This window comes from Balaenoptera physalus (genome assembly GCF_965194825.1).
Source record: "Balaenoptera physalus genome assembly, chromosome: 13".
NCBI lineage: Eukaryota > Metazoa > Chordata > Mammalia > Artiodactyla > Balaenopteridae > Balaenoptera > Balaenoptera physalus.
Window position 1 is genome coordinate 47,091,621 of NC_138892.1, and position 14,165 is coordinate 47,105,785.

The following is a 14,165-nucleotide window of genomic DNA, read 5'->3' on the forward strand; positions in this document are numbered from 1 at the left end:
CTATGACTGTTATTGACCCTCTTCTCCTTTTGTGTTCATTTCCTAGGTAAATTAATCTAAGATGACTTTAAACACCATCTTGTTTCTAATGAAACCTAACGATCTATGTACAGTGGAATTTTGTGTCTCTTCTGAGTTCCATTCCCATTTGACATCTTCACTTGAATATCTCAGTTTCCTGAAACTCAGTATGTCCTAAACTAAACTCAGGTACTGATGTCTTTCCGTCCTCCAACAGCCTCCAAACCTGATCCTTTTCTAGTCTTACTTATTTCAGTCGTAAGACACCGTAATTCAACCGCTAACTCCAGAAATCTTCCTGCCTCTCTATCTTACATTTTAAGACATTTTCTCTCTTACTCACTAGACTGCAATCACGCTTGTCTAAATTCTAAACTTCTTGGGAACTCTTACCCAAGTTCTTGCATCTGCCAGGACTAACTCCTACACCTGCTTCAAATCTCTGTTAAAATATCATCTCATCGGGTGAGTCTCCCCCAACTGCTTTTGCTAAGTTAGAGGGGCAGTCCTTTTTACGCAGTGTCCTTACATGCTTTCCTTCTCCTTCATAGTACTTTTAACAACTATAATATAAATAATTATATTAAAAATAAGTCATCATTTGTTCAACATTTCCTGTGTGTCTCCTCCACCATAAGCTCCTCGAGTGTGAGGTTTGCCTGCCTGGTGTACCACTGCGTCACCAGAGGAGTGCTTGGCACATAGTGGGCATTCATAATCATTTGTTGGATGAATACATGAATGGATTGTTAATGGCCACATTTATTACTCACACACTTGTAAAATGCTTTTGTGAATGCTCGGGAGTTCCCAAACCTACCCAAACTAAAGGATGCTATGAAATTTGTTTCACTTCCCTGAGAAATATTTTCAGATTTTTCAAATTTGGGCTCTATTCATGGAATTGTGGATTTCAATTTTATCTATCCTGTCAGTTGGGTGGAAAATAATGTTGAAAATTACCAGCGGGGCATTGTTGAAGGCTTTTGATCAAGGGAATGGAGCATGGTCAGATATATGGTTCAGAAAAGGAACTTTAGGATCAGTGTGCAAATTGGATTGAATGGGGAAAGATTTAAGGCTAATGAAAAATTATGAGAGACAAGTAGAGGAGTAGTAGTGAGGCATGGGAAATTGGAGATTTATTTGAGAGGCATTTTAGAGGTAGAATTTGTAGGGCTTGGCAATATCATGGAGGTTGTGATAGAGAGGGAGAGATTCAGGATAGATAGGAGAATCTGATGAGATTTGGGATTAATCTTGTTTTTAATTCACCTGTATTGCTTGTGGTGTGGTTAATTAGGCATGCATGTTTATACATATCAGAATTTCTCAATTTTCCATATTATAAAACTGATAGGGCCCTGATTTTTCTGACTCCTATTTTTATTTCCTGACTCTAATTTTATCTGTTATGAAAGTTTTTTCCAAAACCCCAGCTGTGTGTCTCCTCTACCATAAGCTCCTTGAGTGTGAGGTTTGCCTGCCTGGTGTACCACTGCATTACCAAAGGAGTACTTGGCACATAGTGGGCATTCATAATCATTTGTTCAATGAGTACATGAATGGATTATTAACGACGCCATTTACCCTGGCTCCTTGGCTGGCTCCTGATACCCCAACTGAGAAGGCTCAGTAACCTCTCCTGGAAGGTTAGGTTCTGTCTCTCAACTGGCAGTCCCAATTCAGAACCTATTGTGATTTGATTACCCCATGCCAAATTTTCTTCTAGAATTGTTGCTGTATGGACCCCCACTGCTTACATTAATTAGTATTTCTTGGTCCTAGGATTTGCTTGTATTACCTCTGGCTTTGCTAAGCCATTTGGATATTCAATTATCTGACTGCTCTCATAAGAGCAAGCTTACTGCCAAGTTAATTTCCTCCAACATGCTTCCTGCCCCTTCTCAGCTTTTTCTCAACTGGCCTTTGTTTCTGACATCTTGCTCTGTCTTTTCTCCCAAATGTTTGTTAGTGGTGGAACTTTCTAACTCAGGCAGCTGGGTAAATGAAGAATCAGTTTAGACAACCAACCTCCCTCTCCCCTTTTGCTCTACTGAGTTTGTTGCCTTAACATTTTTTTTTTCAATGCTTTTGTATCATAATAAATATTTGTTCCTTCAAAAGCAATGTAATTTTTTCTAGCCTTCAAATTCATATTGTCTTATTGATATATAACAGCTTCTTCTAAATATGCAAAGCTTCCACTCAGTGTTTGGCTCTACAAGGTTCTCTACCTGACTGATCCTGATGGGCCAGTCATTGCAAAGCTGAACCTATTTAGCATAGGGCTGCCATCTTCCCGCTGCCCCAGAGAGCATTTCTATTCTTCAAGAACACTGAGTGTGTGTGGGGAGGGCATCATCTCCCTCCACACTGCTTATGATCAGCCCCCTTTATCCCTCACTGCGTGCTCAAGGTCTTTTCTGAATGTGCTTTTGTTTCACAGTCTCATTTCAAAGCTTTAGAGAAGTAAGAATTTCCTCCACAGAAAGTTTATGGAACCTTCCATTAGAGTTTTGATTGGTTGTTCTCCCATGAGAGAGCCTAAAGATGATATGAAAAATTGTAATTTGTAAAATGATGACTTCACATACGAAAATATGTAAACATAGTTAACTTATTAGACTTCATCCAAATTGTTTTAGTTTGGGAAGTTTCATCAAAATATATAGTTAATTTGTGTGTATGTATAGATTATAGATTGTATCCTATAAACAGTTTAATGTGTACTTAATGTGGAACATGATTTTGATTTTAGCACATATATTAAACTTTTTGAATATGAATTTTGTGTATTTATCTTAAGGAGTAGAAAGCAAAAGTCTATTTTGGAAGAATAAGATTCTGGAGGGGAGAAAAACAGTATTTTACAGAAAGATTGAATTACATGCCAAAAGTACTCAGAACAAATTCTGTTGTTTTAAATGTATCAAATATCGAAATGTAATTTTCAAATTTTAAAAAGTGCTATTAACATTAGCTTCTCAATTTTTTTGTAGCTTGTTAATATTAGTGAGCAGTGCCAAGTGGCTCCTAAAACCAAGTTATTCTTTTCCATTTAAATTGTGTTTTCCAAAATCTGTAAGGTTATTCCACTCCAATATTCTTAGATATATTTATATATAAAGTCAACATCTTTGGATGAGATATTGAGTATCAGATTGACTGTAATATTTTGTTATAATCCATAGATATTTTACAGTATAAAATATTTAATTTACAGGTATGATTAGGAAAGATTCTTTAGATTTTTATCTTACAAAAATAATGGAAAATCATCATGTCAGTTGGATATCGTGACTGGATACTGCCTAAAGTAAGTAGGCTTCTAATAAGTTGGCAATTTCCAAGACGGTTACTTCATGTTTTCTAGTCATAAAATATACTGGAGCCCATTAAGACACTTGTACAGGGTTGTACAGGGGTTGCACACTGCTTGTACAGGGGTTGACAAGCAGTCTTCTCCTCTTAGACTCTGCTACATCCAGTTTTGTACTACCTGTCATTATTAGGTTTTAGAAGCTTAACCTGATGTATAGTCCTTGAAATATAAAAATAGTCTTTGTATTACAAAGTGATGTACCATAGAGTTCCTTTTAAATGGCAGGCTTTTTACACGGCTTTCCTCCAGCTAGGCCAGGACCTGGTCTGCCTTTGAGAGGACTATATTTGTGACTGCTCCTTTGTCATTTATCTCTCAGAGGCTATTGTCACAAATCAGAACAGAGAAGCCCCAACCTTCCTCTGATGTTCCCTCCCTACCCAACGAAGCTTTGTTCAAAGAACCAGGAGTCCTCATAGACTTTGTCTTTACACAGTAGGCTGGCCCACACAAGTCCCTAGAATTTGGAACTAAGATCCTTCTGTCCTTATTCACAGAAAATGTGCTGGAACCTCAGTCCCTTGCCCAACTCCAAATCTGAGAGCTCCCTGAATCTTGAATCCAGTCATTTAATAAGTCCTCTCTATTCTACCTGTAAATCTCAGAATCCATCCACTTTTCTCCATGCCCACTACCACTACCCTAGTTCTGGTCACTATCATCTCTTGTCTGTATCACTGCCAAAGCTCCCTACTGTTACCTTGGCCTTCAGTCTCACCTCCCAGAAGTTGGCTGTCTATATTTCAGTGTTACTGAAATGCAAATACTTCAGATGCTTCCTTTTGTCACCAGGATAAAGTCCAAACTCAACATGGTATTTTTACCCCTCTCTACCGTCAGTTCTCACTTTCATGTTTCCAGCTTCTTTGTGTTTCTCGTATTCTTTGTTGATCCTATAAGCCTTTGCATATGCTGCCCTTGGCCTGGAACGATGCTCTCCTTCTGTTCTCCCTCTGCCTCTTCCATTGCCTTTCCCCCCTCTTCCCTGACAAACCATCTTGCCTGCCCAGTTGAACTCATCATTTAGATATAAACCTTGATGTTGTACACTCTGGAAATCTTCTCTGACTCCCCAGACTGAATTAGATAATACCATGCTTGTGTGCTCCCATAAGACATACTACTCTGTATGGAATGGCCTATTTATTTGTTACCTTCCCAACTAGACCATGAGCTCCTTGAGGACAAGCACCATGTATTGCTCAGTGCTGAGTCTTCAGCACCTGTGATGTTGCCTGGCGCATAACAGGTAGTTGCTTTATACTTGCTAGATGAATATTACCTTGTGCCCACTTACCCCTTACTCCTGATTTTGTTCTTATATTTCATTGGCTTCTGGACATCTGGGCTTCTCTCCTGCATGCTATTTTGTGATTGCTGCTGTTGAATCTGACGTTAGGTTCAGCTTTTCTTCTTTTGATCTTGACACTTGTGCTCTCTTGGATGTATTTTATACCAGCCCTTGGAACCTCTCTGTTTTAACTGCTTTGGAAAACGTCCCTCGCCGTGACATTGCCTGTCCAGCTGATGTCCCTTCCTACCCTGTGTATGAAAGGGGGGGAGAACGAGGGATAAGATATCTTGTTCCTAATTATTTGTTATTAGACTATCACTGTGCGAAGGTAAACAAATTTGACTTTCTTTTGGACAGCTAGAGAACTACTGTGGAGCCTTACCCTATCATCTGAATTCATCAAAATGCGGTCACATTTTCCTTACTGATCAATTATGTGGTGCCTCTGCTAGAAGTCGTGCGCCTGTTCCTTTCAGTGCATTCGCTGTGAGCATCGTCTCTAACTAGCTGCTTTCTCTAAAACCTCAGCTATCCCTTTTCTTTATCTGAGACTGCTTTCAAGTCATAGCAACAGGCAGGGAGGAATACTTTAATTATTGCTTTTTCAACAGCCTCTATCTTCTTTTCTCCCATTTCCAAGTTCTAACTCAAAGGATAGAGACAAAAATGTTCCCCCAAATCTTTTCCAAGCCTCCAAGATTTTCCTGCAAAGAAAAGAGAGTGACTAAATTATTCTCTCTTGGTTCTGTTTTCTCCTCTCCTCTGCTTTCTGATCTGTCAGGATGTTTTGCCCTCCTGAAGAGTGACTTTGTTCATCTTTCCATATACCTGTTGGTCATTTGTATGTTTTCTTTGGAGAAATGTCTTCTCAGGTCCTTTGCCTATTTCTTAATTGCTTTTTTTTGGTTTGTTTGTTTGTTTTTGCTGTTGAGTTGAAGGAATTCCTTACATGTTTTGGATATAACCCCGTATCAGATACGTGGTTTGTAATTATTTTCTCCCCTTTTATAGGCTGCCTTTTCATTCTGTTAATTGTTTTCTTTGGCTGTGCAGATACATTTCAATTTGTTGTAGTCCCACTTATCTATTGTTTGCTTTTGTTATCTGTGCTTTTAGGGTCATATCCGGAAATCATTGCAAAGTCTAATGTCATGATTCTTTCCCCCTATGTTTTCTTCTAGGAGTTTTCGGTTTCAGATCTTACATTTAAGTCTTTAATCAATGTTGAGTTGGTTTTTGTGAATCCTTAAAAAATTAAAAATAGAAATAACATGTGATATAGCAATCCCACTTCTGAGTATTTATCCAAAATAATTGAAGTTAGGTTCTTGAAGAAATACTTGTACTCTCATGTTTATTGCATCATTATTTATAGTAGCCAAGATGTGGAAACAACCTAAAAGCCCACTGATAGATGAATGGATAAAGAAAATACGGTATATACATACAATGAATATTATTCAGCCTTACAAAAGGAAATCTTTCCATATTCAACTTGAGAAAGTGAAACAAATCAGTCACAGAAGGGCAAATCCTTCATGCTTCCACTTATATGAAGTATATAAAATAGTCAAAGAAACAGAGAGGAGAATGGTGTTTGCCAGCATCTGGGAGAAGGAGGAAATGGGGAGTTGTTATTCAATGGGTATAAATTTTACTTGTGCAAGATGAATAAGTTCTAGAGATCAGCTGTGCAGCATTATACAGCATTGTACATCATTATTAACCAGTAAAAATTGCCTAAGAGGGTAGATCTCATTTTAAGTGTTCTTAAATAATAGTAATAATAATGATAATGAAAATAATAATAATTAGTGACTTTGTTAACCACAATTTTGGTTTCTTTTTGAGTCAGGTATGCCTAGCAATTTAAAGCATTTTATAAACTTCTACAAAGCCCTGCTTAAGGGACTTTGAGTAATTTTTCCCTTTGAAAATTAAATAGTTCAAATAGCAACTAATCTTGTAATAGTATCACATTTGTACACCTCTCAGAGAGATCCCCAAACATTTTTTTTTTAATTTATGGGAAGTCCTTATTCATTTGTGACACAAATTGATGTTTTCCTGATGGTCAGGAACAGAGCATGGATTTTCATTTTTAAGTAACAAGGTATGAGTTCATGAGTGTCTGTCAGAGCCCTGTTGAATAAAACTTTATAGATGACCCTCGAATGAAAATGATTTTAATTTTTAGAGAAAATGATATAGGCTTATGTAAGACTTTGTATCTGAGAATATCTAAGCAATACTGTGTGAATTGAGTCAGAGTAAACTCAGTTAAATTTCTCATAACGGTAGGTCCACTGGTCTGCAAAGTAACAGTGGAAATGACTTTGCTCAACCAAAGCAGCACTGAACAATAGAAATAGTGCAGTCTTCATATGCAATCTTAAAATTCTTAGTAGCCTTATTTAAAAAGTGAAAATAAACAAGAGAAATTAATTTTAATAATATATTTTATTTAGCCAAATATATCCAAAATGTTATCATTTCAACATACAGTCAACTGCATATTATAAACGAGGGGCTTTTTTGGGTACTAAGTCTTTGAAATTCTGTGTGTATTTCATACTTATAACCCATTTCAATTCTGACCAGCCAATTTCATGTGGTCAATACCACATTGGATAACAAAGATCTAGAGCCTGAAGAAAGTATCTGTCTTAGGTAATATCAGAGTGGCTGTAAGATGAAAACTGAGGATTAGATGCTCCCCTAATATGTCCCTCTTACCATGAGACTCATAAAGTCTTCCCGATTTAGATGCCAGCTCTGGGAAGAATTAAGGTCAGAATCCTTAACGTGGATGAGACTGAGTTGCTTTCACTTCACAGAATGGGGGCCTAAAGTACAAATTACGTTTAGCTATGAATGAATTAGAAATTTGTGTTTCTTGTACTCTCCAGTTTGTAGTCTGACTTCCCTACCTGTTATGCTTACCTCAAAAAGTGGTTTAGATTATTAAATAAGAAAATTAAAAGAAAGAATATGATACAGTGTCTGACCTGTTGAAGGAACACAATACCTTCCCCTTTCTTCAATTACTTCAAATCCAGAGAAGCCAAGGCCATAGGTTTTATCTCTTTTAGGATCAATAAACTTTTGAAGACGGATGTCTGAAGATTTCAGGATGTGGTCCCTGCAGTCATTAGGTAAGAAAGTATAAATGAATAAGTGCCACTTATTTTCACTAAAGGATGATAATTAAACTATATGACATCCTGGGCTTCCCTGGTGGCGCAGTGGTTGAGAAGCTGCCTGCCAATGCAGGGGACACGGGTTCAAGCCCTGGTCTGGGAAGATCCCACATGCCGCAGAGCAACTGGGCCCGTGAGCCACAACTACTGAGCCTGCGCGTCTGGAGCCTGTGCTCCGCAACAAGAGAGGCCGCGATAGTGAGAGGCCCGCGCACCGCGATGAAGAGTGGCCCCCGCTTGCCGCAACTAGAGAAAGCCCTCGCACAGAAACGAAGACCCAGCACAGCCAAAAATAAATAAATAAATAAATAAAGCCAGAAAACATCTTAAAAAAAAAAAGCGAATTCTTATTAAAAAAAAAAATTATATGACATTCTGATACTGTAATATCCACATCGGCTATGAAGACCAGTGCTTGGAATTGGAAACATATGTATACTAAGAAGTGTGTTAAGTACAGGTATATACATTGGCCTATTCATTCATAAATAGACTAAACAAAGTGCTGAAAAAATTATATTTAGAGAAAAGTGTTTAAATTGTTTTAAAAGTGAGAAAAGCATCCTAACCACAGGAAGCACCCAGGATTATGGTTTTATTTTTTTACTGTTTTTTGAGACACATATTGATTTTGTCATTGTTGTTTAGATCAAGCTTGAATGGAATCCTGTCATTTTGTCAACAATGTTCAGGCCTAACCAGTAAGAAAACGACATTAGAGGCAGAGGCCAAAAAGAAAATTCATGTAGTTGATGTTAACCATACATGTAAGCAGCTGGATGGAAGAATACAGTTATCCACAGTCATGGCAGAAACATACCATGGAGATATCTTATAAAGAGGATGAAGATTTAGGAGAAAAGATTCAGATCCTTCTTTGTGTAGTATTGTATGGCAGTGAAATCTAGGTAAATATTGCCTAAAGACATCAGAGTTAGGATATAGGTATAGCTATTATAACAAAGACCCAGAACATCAGTGGTATAAACAATATAAAATTTATTTCTCTCTCATGGAATTCTTTAAGAGCACGCAGCCTAGAGCAGACATATTGGCTCCTTAGTATGGTCTGTACCCTTCTAGGTTATGGCCAGTGTGGCCCTTTGACCAGGTCAAGAATGGCCCAGCCCTTGGCCCTGTCTTTGAGAGTTCTGCACCCAAACTCAATAAAGATCATGGAGGAAGGACAGGATATCCACAGTAAAAATGCTCAGTCAAAGCAGGGAAGAATGGGAAACCCTAGGGCAGTCACTGGCTTTTAACAATCATGAAATCTTGCTGAGGAGGACATTGCAGAACCTCCATGTCTGGCAGCTTGGTTAGTCCTTGGTTGGTTCATTTGGAAACCTCTTATTCTCTCTGAGGAAATTCTTCCTCCTCTGTGCTCTGTGGTCCCTGGATTTGCCCTCTGGGACACTCTTCCGTGTCTGTGATCCTCCATAGTAACTTTAGGTAAGCAGGAGACCATATGTTGCTCTTGGGAAATATTCTCAGGGGTTGCTTTATAGGTTGAGCTAACACAGGCTTTTTCACACTATATGTATGGCTTCTTTAGCAATATATTTTCCTCAAAATCTTAGTAGGCTTATAGTCTGTTGGCTTCAGGCAGATTTCACAAACAAGTAGCCAAAGATACTCTCTAGTCAGACTTACATCTGAAGACCTTTTATTAACTGGACTTGTTCCTTTGCCCATTCTCCCCATGTTATTAATACCTGCTTGAGGGTATCCAGAACAACAGGGTTAATTGGGAAGCCTCTAACATTAACAAGATCATTGCTTGTGAACTGGACTCACTGACTTATGGGGAGATGCTTGAGAGAGAGGGCCTGGAGGCACAGTCTTAGGTCATGCTGAGTCTTCATCTTTAGAACCACTTCTTAGCTCTGTTTCAGTTTTGGATGTAGAAGTAATGAACTTTTTCAGTGATCCACGTTTCTAAATTACTGGACTCTTTGTCCATTTAGATTGAAGTTTACATGCAGAGAAAAACTTCCTTAAATGTATTCCGTTCAATCTACGCTCGCAAATGTTCTAGAAATGTTCTAGGTGTTTTTTCTAGGTCTTTCCTAAAAGTCTCAAAATGCAGCCAATATACACCAGCATTCTGAGTTTTTGCAACAAGTTCCTAGACTCGCAGGCCATGCTCGAATGTGTTCTGTCTTCCAAGGCATCGGAGGTAACAGTTTTCTTAAACGTATTTCCAAGAAATAGTAAGAGTCACCGACTTTCCAGCTTCTAATGTCTCTGTCCCATCTGCCCGCTGCCTACCTCTTAAGGTCAGGGTCACATATATTAGATTCTGTTGTGGCAACTCCAATTCTAGTATCAGATTCTAAGTTAATTAGGCTATAGACACAGTTGCTATTACAGAATGCCAAAATAACAGTAGTTTAAACAAGATAAGCCTATTTCTGTCTTCCATGGTAGCCCAGATGAAAGCGGTCCAGAGCAGGGAAGGCAGCTGTGAGACAACTTCCACTTTGTGGTTGAAGATGATTTCTTGAGCTTTAGTCATCACACTTATGTGATAGCTGCTGCGAAGCAGGAACTAAGAGAGGGAAAGTACCTTCTTTCTCTTAAACACATGACTTGAGAGTTTTGTATCACTTATGCTCCTATTACATTAGCCAGAACTTAATCACATGACCACACCTCACTGTAAGGAAGGCTAGAAAATGAGGTCTTTAACTGAGCAGCCATGAACCCAACTAAGAATGTTTGGACGATGTTGGCATTGCTGTTCATCTGCTTTACAGACATTGGGTGACTTTCGTTTTATCACTCAATAACTGTTCTCTCCTTTCCCTTCTTAGAAGGAAATAACCAAGCATGAACTTAATTGGCGCTCATGGGTTCCAAAGTGGCAGAGCATTTTTGAAGAACTTCTATTTTGTTTGGCAAAGTAATTAACCTCCTGGAAAGATCAACATGCATTTCTTGGTCTTGAAGATTTTATAACATTTCCATAGACCACAAAACTAATAAGACATCTGTGAACAAGAATGTTGGAAACTACAGAAACCAAAGGAGTGTCTCCCAAATAAGCATTTATTTTTTTAATCTTCCTTTCTAGACTTGCTTTCTAGAAACAGCCCTCTTCTTGTCTTTGCTTTCTACGATGGTCTTTCACTGAATCCACACAGATAAAAAGAACAGAGCATCTAAATCTAGATTCACATCTCCTTGACTGCAGTGGTAATTTCCCCCTAGACCTAACAGGGGCATACATTACGTGTCCCAACTATTCTTTAGACTGTTTCAGATTTTTCACAGCATGGATTAAATGGTGGTGTTCAAACACTGGAGCTTATTAATTCCACTATGAATAAAACCAGACCTGACTTCTGATTCAATTTTAATACAAAGTATTGGAAAGTGTACAATCCTGGGATCAGAGAGACTGTGGTTCAAACCATGCTCTGGTATATACGTCTTAGTAAATCCCTTATATGTGGCGGAGCAGATGTCAGTTTTCTTAACTCTTTAAGTTTCATATTCATGATCTTAATTTTAACTATCAGTTCTCAATATATATCTCTAACTCTGTTCTTTTTCCTGAGCTTTTTTCCCCTGTATTTCTAATTGGACAGTTAGGGATAATAATTGAACTTACTAGGGCTGTAGATGGTTAAATGGGATGACATTAAAATTGCATAGGATGGTGCCTAACAGTCAAATCATAATTATTATTATTGTGGTCATGTGGAATGAACAAATCAATAAATCTATCATCTGTAATACACTTCATAAGAAATGGTACAGGTGTGTGTGTGTGTGTGTGTGTGTGTGTGTGTGTGTGGTGTTAAAATAAAAATTGTTCACATTAACAAAGAGGTACACCTGAACATTTTTCTTTAAAAAAGGAGCTATGATTGAGAAATACTACTCTAACCTAGAATTTCCCTTTTCTCTTGCTCTAAACTTTGCATATAATAGATAGGTGGTTAATAAATGGTACTTATTAACATGAGTTTACTAATATGCAAATTTTAAAATTAGTCTAAGACTCTCCACTATTAATATATTTATATATTAATACATTAATATTAATAACATTAATAGCCCTATGCCAGTCATCATTAAATGCATGTCATACATGATCTCACTTGAACCTCACAATTACATTTGATGGTATATCTCATCTCTGTTTTACAGATAAATACTCTGGTGCTCGGAGCAGTTAGCTGACTTACACAGAAGTGAATGGCAAGGAACTGGGAGATGCAGGTGTAGAACTCAGGTCAGTTGTGTCTAAAGTCTCTTCCTGTCATCAAAACATTGTACAGAATTTTAAAATGTATATGTGAAACTATCAGAATGGCTGCATTCTAGCAGTATGTACACCAATGACACAATCTTAGAACATTTTTCTCTAGACCAGCCTGAGAGCAGGTATTCATGGCCTTGCTCTCCCAGAAGAGCAGGCATGTAGAAATACCGAATTCACCTGCAGTGGGAAATGTCAGTCAGAACTGTCAAGTGTATCTTACGGACGCTTTTTGGCTTTGCGTTGTATTTTCAACTTCATTTGGATCTAAGAGTGAGGGAACAAAAGAGGAAAAGGAGATTCAAAGAAAGAGTTCTGACACCCATCATTCTTTTAGTCCTAGTGCCAACCTTCAAAACAAATGCTTTCCAGTTCATCTCTCTTTGACTAACATATGCAGAGAGGTGATCAGTCATCAGAATGATCAAATGCACTGGAGAGAGCCTGTGAACAATAAAAAGGCAGCTGCAGTATCTTGGCAGACCGATGCCATTGTCAATGGAATTTGCAGTTAACATTTTTAGCTGCAGTTGAGGAAGGCTACCATAACAATGGTATTAGACCCTTTGGTGGAAAACTTCTCATTAGAACATAATGGAACAGTTTAAAATATTCAGAAATGGTAGCCTGACTAGAGTCCCTGTTGTGGCGGTGCACTAGTTTTCTATAGCTGCATAACAAACTACCAGAAAGTTAGCAGCCTAAAACAATACACATTTATTATCTCGGAGCTTCTGTAGGTCAGACATCTGAGCACAGCATCGCTGGGTTCTCTCCTCAGTGTCTCACAGGCTATAATGAAGGTGTTGCCGAAGGTTACAATCCCATCTGAGGCTTGGGTCCTCTTCCAAGCTCCTGCAATTTTTGGTAGAATTTAGTTCCTTTCATTTGTAGGACTGAGGCCCTCAGCGTCTAGAGACCATTCATGTAAATGTCTTAAAAAAGTGTAAACTATTACTTATAGGGACGCAAAGCAGATCAATGATTACTGAGGGAAGGAGGCAGGGTAGAAAGGGGTGGATTACCAAGGGGCAAGAGATAATTTTGGAGATAATGAATTTTTCATAATCTTGACTGTGGAGATGGTTTCACAGGTATATACATATGTTAAAATTAAACGAATTCTATACTTTAAATATGTGCAGTTTATTGTACATCAGTTGTATCTCGATAGCTTTTAAAAACTGAATATAAGGAAAGAGTGACCAGTGTGCAAAATATACTGAAGTCTTCCTGTGATGAAGAACTAAGATACCCTTAGCTTGTCACAGAGGAAACAGACATCATGAGACAGACCTTTGCCTGGCCAACCCGGCTAAGACTTCATTAGTCAGCATCTATTTACTGAGCACCTGCTACACACCGTGCACGGTGTTAAGCACTTTGTATATATTATCTTATGAGATCGTCACAATAACACTGCAATACAGTAACTTTGTGTGGCTCACTCCTTCCATAAAAATAAGTGCTTTGGGACACTCCACACAAAAACATTAACAACCTTTCATCTCAAATAGAGATCAGCAGTGTTCTGAGAGATGCACAGCAGGGGCCTCTGAGTTACAGAATACTGCAAATAAAAACTCGCTGGCTTGGTGATTCGAATTTTTCTTCACAGGCTATATCTAGGAGTTTTTCTGGTTCAAAAAGCACAAAATTTAGGAAAGAGAAAGGGATAAATGTCTCTGTACACTGATATTTAAGTCCATGAACAACAAAATCTCTAGCCAGTAGAAGGCATTTCATGAAATGTATAAAATTAGCCCAACATTGTACCACCACTGTTTATTCCAATGGACAGCAAGGTCAGTATTCTCCACAGGAAAGGGAACTGTCTTGAGATTGAGGTGTGGAAGAAGGTCGAGATCTGACATAATATTGACCCAGATCAGTGAATTCTTTACATGAGTAAATGAGATATTAGAATGGGGAACAACATTAGAAACAGAGCAGCCCTTTCAAAGCGCTCCTGTAATGTGAGAATGGGATGGCTGG

At 38.2% G+C, this 14,165-nt stretch overlaps 1 long non-coding RNA gene across 5 annotated transcripts in view; it reads left to right on the top strand.

Moving 5' to 3' along the window:
• The window catches only part of LOC309642030, a 117,547-nt gene that overhangs the window by 45,716 nt on the left and 57,666 nt on the right, over positions 1–14,165 (top strand). For 4 of the 5 annotated variants that reach the window (XR_014252913.1, XR_014252914.1, XR_014252915.1 and 1 more), the window contains one exon: positions 12,059–12,143. The exons of the other annotated variant lie outside the window; for it this stretch is intronic. This is a non-coding gene — a long non-coding RNA (uncharacterized lncRNA). The remainder of the gene's footprint in view (positions 1–12,058; positions 12,144–14,165) is intronic. 5 annotated transcript variants of the gene reach the window in all.